Genomic DNA, 11,596 nt, shown 5'->3' on the forward strand with positions numbered 1-11,596 from the left:
GTCACATCCATGATAACATACAACTTTCGGGTACAGGGATTGTAGCACTTATATCCTTTCTGGGTAGAACCATATCCCACAAAAACACACTTTTCAGCACAAGCATCCAACTTGGTTATCTGATTATGAGGAATGTATCTATAAGCCACACAACCAAAGATCTTAGGTGGGAGGGTATGGAGTGGTGGTAAGGTGAAGAACTGGCCAAGAGCTTCAAGTGGTGTTTTTGGAAGTATGTGTGCATCCTCATTTGGTGCTTTAAGGGCTTGTGTAGATAAACGGTGCTAAGGATGGCATCACCCCATAAATACTCAGGCATATGGGCTCCGATTAACATGGAGTGGGCAACTTGGAGGATATGTTGGTTTTTTCGCTCTGCCACACCATTTTGTTGAGGAGTTTGGGGACATGTAGTCTGATGGATAATGCCATGGTTGTTTAGGTAATGATGGAGGGCATGGTTCACATATTCACCACCATTATCTGTGAGGAAGACTTTGATGGGAGTCTGGAATTGAGTTTGGATCATAGTATGGAAGATTTGAAACACAGAACAAACTTCACTTTTATGCTTCAACAAGAAAACCCAGCACATTCTTGTACAATCATCCACAAAGAGTAGAAAATACTGCATACCAGAAGGAGTAGCTGGACATGGCCCCCATACATCTGAGTGGATCAAATCAAATGGCATGACACTGCGAGAATTGCTGATGGGATAGGTAGCACGACGGCTCTTTCCATGGATGCGCGTCTCACATTGGAAATCAGACTCCTTGCATGTTTTGAACAAGGTAGGAAGCAAACGCCTCAGGTAGCTAAATGATGGATGTCCCAATCTTTGGTGCCACAACCATATGTTTTCTCTCTCCTTTCCCGGTGAAGCATCCTTCTGAATATGGTGTACTTCACTTGCACGGAGGTCACCAGCATGCGTCATTTCCATGTAGTACAATCCCCCCTTATAATACCTGTTGAAATGGAAAAAATACAAACCTAATTGCAATGAATTTTTTCATTGAAAGAAATATGAGTGCTTTAATTTAAATAAAATTAAAAGCATTTTATTTCGAAGAAAATAGGGGACGAGTTTGATAGCTGGTGAAACTCTAAACAAAAGAAATAATTAAGCTGCTTATATTGGGTTTGCGAAGCATCTGACTTCTAGCTTGTTTGAAACTCTAGACAAGCAATTGAAAAAGAAGTTGCAATCTTCACGTCAAAAGAGAAAGGAGATAAAATATCCAACGAGTTCACTTCAAGTTGAACTCTAAAGCTTTCAATGTTGTACACAAGCCAAACTCATCTACGGTGCAGTATAAAAACACTACATGAAAAGAAGAAAAGGAGGATGGAACGGAGCACAGCAACGGTGGAAAAGCAGAAGGAGAAAGCAGCAAAGGACCTTGGAAGACAAAAGGTTCAGGACCTCATTCCATAGCTCTCCACCACCTTCTCTTTTCTGTTGCAGGCCCTCCTCACAGCGGCACCTTCGGGTGTCAATGATGTCAAAACCAACATGCCGGGCAGCGTCCTGATGAAACCATGCCGGGCAGCGTCCCGATGAACATGCCGGGCAGCGTCTCGATGAACATATCGCAGTGGCGCCTCTGGTGTAGGCCTTGCGCTTTCAAATCCCACCAGCGGGCCTTCCTATATTGTAGCAGCAACAAGCCTTGCTCTCTCAAATCCTGGCAGCAGCGTCTCTGTAGCAGTTTCAAACCATAAAGAAACTCAAAGCTACATGCTTCACCGAATTTGCTGCCAAACAACAACAAAACCATAATTCATTCCTTGACAACCACAAAAGCCCAAAAGCCTTCCCCGAGTCCATACTTCATTTCCAAAAGCACCAATTCAAAAAAAAAAAGGAAGAAGCATAATCGGTGCAAAGAAACATAAACAAGGAAGCTCACCCTCAAAATAAAGCTTCGAGACTTTAAAACTACTGTGACTACAATCACCTGTCCTGCTTGAACTTGTGCACAACAAACAAATTTGTTAAAATTGAATACAAGCTTTGAAGCATCCAATTAAGAACAAATTTGGTGCACAAGTCTTTATGTTTGCAGAAGGCCAAAATGGTCAGAGGCAGTCTGAGGCTTTTAACACCAAAAGATGATAGGCAAGATAGAAAGCTGTGCAGTGGAATTGCAAGGCGAGTCTCAAGTTGTCAAAATTAAACACACACTTTGTGGCAGCCAATTCCAAGACAAATCTGATGCACAGGTTATTATACTTGCAAAAGGCCAAGACGATCAAATGAGGCAGTCTAGACTTGATTTCAAGAGGTGACAAGTATGTGTTCGTGGATGCAGCGTGTCAAGGGAAGAAAGAAAGATGAGAATTTGCAGCGAAGGTGACTAAGCAAACTTCAAAGTTCAATGCAGCAACTTTGAAATATTTGCGTCCCAAAAAGCTTCGAAGCGGTGCCAATATAAAAGCCAAATGAAAAAAGTCTTGGCGGTGGCACTTCATCTGGGCATGGACCTTTAATTTAAGTATGGTCAATGTGATCCAAACCATCCCAGAACTTGACAAAGCATAAAGCAATATATATGTATAAAGAAAAAACAAAGAACGAGTGCTCTGGTGATGTGCAGGCCATGAGATAGATTAATTAAGCTATGCATAAAACAAAAGGGCTTAATTAATAAAGTGTCCAACACAATTGCAGAAGCTGACAAAGTGGCATTGCAGACCATCAATTCATGCACAAGACAAAAGCTCTTAATTAAGCTATGCATAAGACAAGAGGTTTAATTAAGTGCAACAATTAGATTGATGTAGAGCTGGGCTTGTGAACACAAAGGAAGAAGACCCAGACAATCACAATTTTCAATTCACAATTGATTTGGCTGGTGATAAAAGGGAATTTGGCCTCACCTACCACTCACCTAGAATACGACGGAGTCTTTGAATTGAGTGCCTACCCAATGCACGCTAAGGCTAAGGTCTAGCTAATACTTCTGTCACAACCACTGTCAAATGCGATACAAAGGGGAGATTAGCACCTGGGTCCTTAAATCACGAAGCCGGAAGAACTGAGTGGGGAGTATTCTTACCCAATTTCTCACAGGGAAGCACAACAGCAAATTTCAAGCTTCTAAGTGTTGAGAGATTTCCTCTAGTCGAAGATCCATGCGTGCTCCCATCTCCAAATCACATTCCATCTTCGGACCCATCTCCAATTCGACTTGGCAGTAGCGCCGAGCTCATGTTCTATCTGGGTTTTGGGTAAAGACGGTGGAAAGAAAGAAAGAAATATAAGAAGTGAAAAAAGGAGGTGAAAAAGGAAATTGGGAAAATATAGTAGCTGGGCCTCCGTATCACTTTGGGCCTCCATGGAGCTTCTGATGGTGACCCATAATAAATCCGGGTGTCCAAAAGAGAAAAAGAAAAGTTCGATAGGTGCCTCCGATCTTCAGGCAAAAATTTAAAAGTGCGACTCGGAGTTTACTCGACGCTATGGGTTCCATTTCCAACTACCCAGGCTTTGGTTTAGTAAAAAATGCTCCGGAACCTAAAAAATATCATTTTGGTACAAAACCAAGAAAAAATCCTAAATTCCCAAAATGTTCAGAACTACAATGGTTTGATCCCTTCACAGGGTATGTAGGCAATCTAGCGACCCACTAGATGCAACCACAAATTCAAATCGAATCTCTGACTCCACCAGTCAAATTCACCCAAACACCAGAAAAATCAAATCATTCCCAAATCACCCAAAAGAAAATTCAAGGGCTCTAAACCCTCACAAATATCTCAAACACAAATCCAAAAATAAATGGGTCATCTACCCATCTAAATCCCCAATGCCTGGAACTACATGTGGTTTGATCCCACAAGGGTATGTAGGCAATCTGGAATCAAATAATCTAGATGCAACCGCATCCTAAACACTATTCCCATCCCAAAAATCCAAGCCTTCCAATGGGTCATTCACCTATTGGAACTCTTGAACTACGAGTGGCTTGATCCCTCTCCAAGGGTACGTAGGCAACCCATTCAAATGTTCGGGTGCAGCCGCAAAAACAAACAACCACACACTGGTTTCTTTATAAATGGAATCAAAGGGTGTTCCCTTGTAACAAGGGATTGTAATTAAGAGACACATTCTGTCTTGAATGGGTCGAACCCGAAATAATTAAAACTCTATTCTGTTAATGAATACGAGTGAAATTACGTTGGGTGACATTTTCACTTTGTGCAATTTTTAACCCAACAATACCACGACCAATAATTTCTCCTGTGAGGATGTCCTGAAAGACACAACACCAAGGATAAAGGATTACACAACAATATAATTGTTTAGTAATTTGACGCACATACAACAAGTTATTCGACAAAGAGGGGACAACTAGAACTGTATCTAGGGTTATAGAAGGTGTTAAAGATACAGAACCAGCACCAGTGATAGGATATGCGTCACCATTGGCATTCGTGACAGCTGACATACGGGCAAGGGATAATTGTTGGATGACACTAGGATCATAAGTTATATGATCAGTTGCACCTGAGTCAATTATCCACATATCTTTCCATTTAAAGTTTGAATTTTTCAAAGAGTTGCCATATGTACTTGAGTTAGCTAAGAAGGCTGAAGCGAAGGCAGAATCATAGCAGAAGTATTGATTTACCTCATTCGTCTTTGAGGACATCTTGGAGAGAGACATCGTGTCAGCAAAAAGTGTGAATTCTCATGAATTTTGATTAAGCCGCCCTTTTGGGTTTTCGACTCAACGGACTATTTTCCTTTCTTCCCTTTTTTTTTTTTGGTCGAATCTGGGTCTTGGGCACTTCTTTTCGGGTCGTCATGACATGACCCGCCCCGAATTTCACCCTGAAATCCGAAGTGACCCTGCGGGGCCCACCTTAGAAGAAATTCTACCAAAAATTTGGCAGAACTTCCCCTAAAATGGGCTGCCCAAACTTGTACAAAACATTTACACTTCTCAATCAATTCATCCTTATGCTCCTGGAGCCATCCTGCTCCCCAAATCAACATCAGTCTCCAATTCCCAAAACACACATCTCAACTCGAATAGCATAAATCCCATAGGTAATCAGAGCAATTCTAACAGAAAGGTATAAGAGGAAAACCTAATTCAAAGTCAGATGCGGAAGCCATGCTGTTGACTATGCCTCAACCCGTGTACGCCCGACCTCAACCAATTCGCCTACAAACTGGGCATTTGAAACCGAAGGGCCCAGGGGAAAGTACATAAAATACGTTAGCGTGAGTGGACAAAAATAAACAATTTTTAAACTAAATGGATTTTATATTTGCCCACATTTATTTCCTTAAAAAAACTCTCGATGCATGCAACGATTTAGAAAACAAATCACGAGAAGCTCCGCTTAAGAAAAACCGACTAGCCCCGCTAGTCACAAACAATTGAGAGGAAAGATCGAAACTCCGATACTCAACAGGATAAGACCAGCCCCGCTGGTTACACGGAAATCAGACTAGGCCCCGCTAGTCGAGAAATGATAGGATATGGGGAAGAGATATCACCATACGGGAAATGGAGCCTCCCAGGCTCTACCTACCCTCAACTGCCACTCACACATAGATTGTGCGAGGAGGAGAACTAATAACCTCAACTTCCACTCACACATAGATTGTGCGAGGAGGAGACCAAATAACCTCGACTACCACCCACGTGAGGAGGAGAATAAATCACCTCTACTGCCACTCACCAACACAAAGTAGGTGAGGAGGAGAACAAGCTACCTCAACTGCCACTCACCAACACAAAGTCGGTGAGGAGGAGACCTAATCACATGACCCGCGTATGGTGAGGAGAAACCATCGAAAACCAGTAAATCCGTAAATCCATAAGGCTTCTCCAAAATCTCTCAAGAAGCCAACCAAATCCAAAATCCTTAATTAGGCATTCCCGATGCCAAAATCGAAAGTCAATAAACAATTGAGAATATCCAACTCCATTGAAACTCATCTTAAAAATCTTCCAGGAGCTTAACTCGGTGATTAGGGATATGCTTAATTCCAGAAATTTACCTCGGAAATAAAGAATTCATCAAATAATATTATAAATCAAAACCAACCTTTGAAACTCATTGTTGAAAGCAAATCCATGATATAATTCGAAATCAATTTCCGAAAATTAATTCATTTCCTCAAAAAGTAATATGAATAATCACTAGAGCATTATTTAAGAAAATAAATGCATGCATCGCTATTTAAAACAAAAGTTCACTCACAGTACTATTCCGACGATCACGCATTCGTGTTCCGTTATCGAGCAATAGCTCGGTACGTCGTCCTGTACACTGTTCCGTGAATAATTCTTCAATAATTTAATACAATTCCTAAAATCAATTCCTCATAATTTCACCTCCCAATTCTCCTCGGATTTAGCCCAAATTATACCACTAATACCAATTCGTTAATTTAAAGGTTCCAAGGCAGAACCGTGAGATATCCGACGGTCGGATTCTCGTAATTCGATAATCGAAACCCTAAACTTCAGAAATTCATAATTAATTCCAAGTTTCTCCAAAAATCACCAAACTTCACAAACAAGCTCTACAATATTTATGTGATTTAACTAACTAAATAAAAACAGAATTTTAATGACTGTTCATACACCGCACTATTCACCCGTCGCACTATTCATGCGGCAACACTGTTCATGCGGCGGCCAACTCCTCCTCCGGCCACCAAATTTCATCCACAACATCATCTCAACATTTCCAATAACTTTCTCAACTGTGACAAAGTCAGAAAATACCTTGAAGTGGCCGAACAATTAAGCACACCGAAGTACAGTGAAATTTTCCAATTATGCTTTCTTCCTCCATGCTTCGATTTGGGTTATGAAACTTGGCAAGCATGAAGAGTGGCTCAAGGCGCTTCTAATGGACCTGGGTTTATGACCGGAGGTGGCCGGAAATCGGCGTTGACCGATTTGCTACAGTAAAAATATTGGCTTCGATCTCCATATTTCCGGCCAAACCGCCGTAAACAACTCCTACATGCGTGTTAAGGAGGAGGAGACGAGTCTATTGACGCTCGTAGCTCGCCATTTGGTGGCCTAGAGGTAGAGGAAGAGAGAGTTGCAGAAGAGAGACAGAGAGAGCACCGGGGAAGGAGAGAGAAAAGAAAGAAAAGTTACCCGGCCACAGTAACTTTTCAAATTTATACCAATCTACCATAAACAGTAACTTTCATATTTCACTTATAACTTTTGCATACGAACTGCTATTTTTACGTACCACATATGCACGCGCTCGGTTTAACGTCCTCTACAACTTTCATGAAGAATATTTTCTCAAATTTTGACCCGAACAAAAAGTCAACTTTTAGGGCCACTAAAAGTACGGAAACGAAAGTAAAAGTTAAAATAGTTGTCGTTTACCATCCAAATGACTAGTAAACTGGTAAATTGAGGTACGGGACGTTACACGTCAGTTAAGCACGATCTGGGCTGGTCTGTGCCATCTGGTGTTCGAAAAATCCGGCAAACTCTGCCGGAGGATCTCTAGGTTTGGGTGGAGCGCCGGAAGCCTGCTTGGGTCGACGACGAGGTCAGATGATCTAGGTCGAAGTCCGGCTATCTGATTTGGCGCTGGTATGGGTCTGGTTCGACGTCGTGCAGGCGTCAAGAGCTATCTTGGACGTGACGGTGTGCAGGCGTCGTCGTTAGTGGTACGGCGTCGGGTCTTGCATAGGAGAATGAGGGTCCAGCGACGTGTTGGAGGATTGAGATGGTCTGGGTCGTCGGTTCCCGTTCAAGGAGCAAGGTTCGGGTCTGGGTCGAAGGACGCCGGAGTTTGATGTCAGCTTCTGTTCCGTCACGATCTGATTGGGTTGTCTTGGTACTGAAGTCGGAATCCGATCACTGCCGGAATTTCTGTCTGGGTTGAAAGTCACCAAAATCTAGGTTGTTGGTACGATGTAGGTATTGGGTATTTCTTCTAGATATGAATCTAAAGGAGGAAGAAGAAGGAAGAAAAAGAAACACAGGAAGTTGAGAACTACATTTTGACTGAAAATATCTAATTACAGTTTTACAACAAAGTTTCCTTTATATACTAAAAACATCACTATGCTACCCTTAACATCCCCCCTCAACCATATGCTTGGGGTACCAAGCATAATGGTTGGAACACATGAATCCCAAATCTAAGAGACCTCAATACTAGAGATAACAGCCGCAATATATGCACAGTTAATCTTCAACCAATATGCGTCTTGAACTCTGGAAAGAAAAATGGTAGAACTGGTGCTTCTTCTATGTAACCCACAGCTTATGTGTATCTATGTATGACATCATTCTTCTCTGCTTGCACATGATAAGTAACAATTTCATTCCAAGAAGCATGATCACCATTATCATCATGCAGTTGCACCAATGCTTATGCCGAGTTGAGGGCTTTGGCATGTGTGACAATACCAACAGCAAGAGGGAATTCTGTGCTTCAGTTTCATGCCCATATCACCATAGATATCCAAGGTGTACAAAGAATCTTCCAGAACAAGCAGATATGGCCATATATCTCTACCATAACACCTAGTGCGCATAGAACAAGATAGAAGAGAGCAGGAAGACCATCTTTCAAAAGAAAGATAGACATGATACTATTTGCTGCTACAGGCAATGTGTTAGTATCCAAATTCACATAACCAGCTCTTAGGCCATCTGCAAAACACTCTCACCAAGCCCATCCAAGCCACGTCTTCTCACCTTCAACACCCCCAGCATCTTTACATCTTCCATCACTTTCCACAATTATGACAGTACAGTCCTAGGAAATGCCTACAGCCTCAGCCCGCACCGGAAGAATATAGGAAAGAAAAAAGGAAAAAAAAAAGTTTAAAAGGCAAACGAAGAATGATTGGTAATTGTACAGAATTCTGATCTTGAATTTGTGAATGGTAATTGCACAGAAGGAAAAGAAAAGCTGATAATGAACTGAAAAACAAAGGAATCTCTTGGTAATTTGACTGGTAATTGTGCAGAAGTGAATTGGAAGAAAAGTCTTGAAGGAAATCAAGAGGAAACTTGGTAATTGTACAGAATTGGTTTCAATGGTAATTATACATAATTGGTTTCAATGGTAATTGTACAGAAGAAGATTGAAGAAATGCTAAAAACAAATCAAGAAGGGAAAGGCTGCGACCTAGGACAATTGAATATCTCTAATCAACATATGAATAGATTTCACCAGAGCACCAAAGCACAACATATCAACCTTATAACACCAAATACCATCACTTAGCCAGACTGAGTTGATGAACCGGGTAATAAGGGGCAATCGATAAGCAGAGTAGATCATACAGTAATAACACTCAATATATCCAATTTAATTTTCAAGAAGGAAAGAACCAATTGAACTTTCATGAGAGATCAGCCAAGATTTTACCAAGAAAAAGATGAAAACGCAGCGTTTAAGCCAAAGCTCACACCACAGATTTCTTTGAAATTGCATCACCATCGAAGTCGGAATTGTCGCCCGTAATCTCCATCAACACAGCCGTAACTCTCTCCAGACCGGAATCACCTCTCCGCCTAGTTATCGTGTCTTTTAGTCGAAGATAGAGGTCCAGTGGTCACCGGCGAGCTTTCGACGAGAACTGTAGGGAACGACAGAGCAGAGGCTGAAGATGCCTCCAAGGCCGTGGATGGCGACGCGGCGAGAGGAGAAAGCAAATCGACTCCGGAGACGGTGAGATCGAAACCGCACGGTGGCCCGGTGATGACGAGTGATTGAGAGATTGAAAATTTTAGGGTTTGGGAATTCCAATTTGGGGATTTTGGGGCTTATTCGATTGGATTTCTCCGAATTGAAACAAAAAGAAATTAAGGATGGAGAGAATTGCAGCGGAGAAGCAACGGTGGAGCGATGGTCAGGCCGCCATGACTTTGATACCATGCTAAAATTCTAGATATGAATCTAAAGGAGGAAGAAGAAGGAAGAAAAAGAAACACGGGAAGTTGGGAACTACATTTTGACTGAAAATATCTAATTACAGTTTTACAGCAAAGTTTCCTTTATATACTAAAAACATCACTATGCTACCCTTAACAGAGTATGGTACTGGGTATGGTATTGGTAATTGGGTACGTAGAGTATTCGGTATTTAGCAAGAGTATTTGGTATGGGTATTAATATTTGGTACGAAGCTTTTCTGGTAAAAAACAACAATTTTCTTACCATATGGTACGAGTATTTTCTGGGCAGCGAAATTCAATGGGTAAAGGTCTCAAGAGCTTATTGCTCTGATACCATATCAGAAAGTATATGGGAATAATGTGTTATTTCCATTCATCCCTCAAAGAGGTTTATATAGTGTTACATTCATGTACACAAAGGAAAGTAATCAATCCTATCTAAATCAAGTAATCAACTATAGCACTAATGCTAATTGATACACAAAATAAATCTAATCGATACACAACAGTTCCCAGCTACCAACCACAACGATCACTCACCTTGTTCTCATCTTTTCTTCAAGGAACTAGGAATGCTTCCCAGTTCCTCCGGCTTCCTCCTAATCACTTCAAAGAGAAAATCGATCCTTTCCCCATAATGCCAACACCATAGTTATTCTTTGCAACCAAAGCTTTTGACAGTTAAGCTATTAAGGATATTGGTGGTTGGTAAATAAGTATGGCAATATTCCAGCTTACGAAATTATTCTATGGTCCCGGAGTACCACATGACACTATCATGTGGTGATCCCAACTAATAATATTACTTGAATATGATGAGGACCATGCAGAGGATTGAAAAAAAAAAATTAAGAGACCAATCAGAAATAATTACAAGTCATATGGGCCAATAATATCACCTCAGACCACCTCATGTACAATGGTCCAGAACCATATTATAATTTCCCCAATGGTTGATATGTAATACCTGTTTAATATCCTACTCATAATTAATTATAGACAATCCTATTGAAAGGTTTACACCTTTGGGATTTTTTTATTTCTTTGGTTGGTTATTTCCATGTAAATCAATTTCCTATTGACACCATGATACATGTTTTTTTTTTTGACACCATGATACATGTTTTGAAACATAAAAAGTGATTATAAATTAAGGTTTTTGTTTCAATTATCCGGCCAATGCCCCTGTGCAGTCACGAAAACTTATTTCAATTCTTGAGCTACAACCTTATTAAAATAAGTACTTCGGAGAAAAAAAAATTTAATTTTCGACAATTGAGACCTCTTTTATAGAATTATAGAATTTTTTTTTTTGAGGAGATTTATAGTATTAATTAAGAACCTCGTTTTTCAATAAAAGTCGAACAAAAATTACTACTGACTGGCATGTACTTGGAATCTAACCTATGTTCTCCAGATGCTTTACCATACATGTTATACATGAAAAGCTCTTCTTTGACATGTAAAGTACTACAATTAGTTGAGGATTGGAGTTCCTGCAATAGCTGAAAAAGCGCTTAAATTTTCAAAATGCTAAACTTTTAAACTCAACAATTAATTTAGAAATGGGCAATCATTCTAAGGTTCCAGTGAAACTGATGCAACAAATGCAAGAAAGTTTATCTTTTTCCCAGTTTTAACTTTTAAGGCAAGAGAAATTCTATAATACATAA

At 40.5% G+C, this 11,596-nt stretch overlaps 1 long non-coding RNA gene across 2 annotated transcripts; it reads right to left on the reverse strand.

Moving 5' to 3' along the window:
• Positions 1–754: 754 nt before the first annotated feature.
• LOC112169497 lies at positions 755–3,299 on the reverse strand. Of its 2 annotated transcripts, XR_005801209.1 has the most exons (4): positions 3,066–3,299; positions 1,917–2,981; positions 1,406–1,761; positions 755–971 (listed from the first exon to the last, which is right to left on the reverse strand). It is a non-coding gene; the product is annotated as an uncharacterized LOC112169497 (long non-coding RNA). The 2 variants fall into 2 exon arrangements; XR_005801208.1 differs by lacking the exon at positions 755–971 and having other exon boundaries at positions 1,027–1,761.
• Positions 3,300–11,596: the final 8,297 nt, after the last annotated feature.

This window comes from Rosa chinensis, chromosome 6 (assembly GCF_002994745.2).
Source record: "Rosa chinensis cultivar Old Blush chromosome 6, RchiOBHm-V2, whole genome shotgun sequence".
Classification (NCBI taxonomy): Eukaryota; Viridiplantae; Streptophyta; class Magnoliopsida; order Rosales; family Rosaceae; genus Rosa; species Rosa chinensis.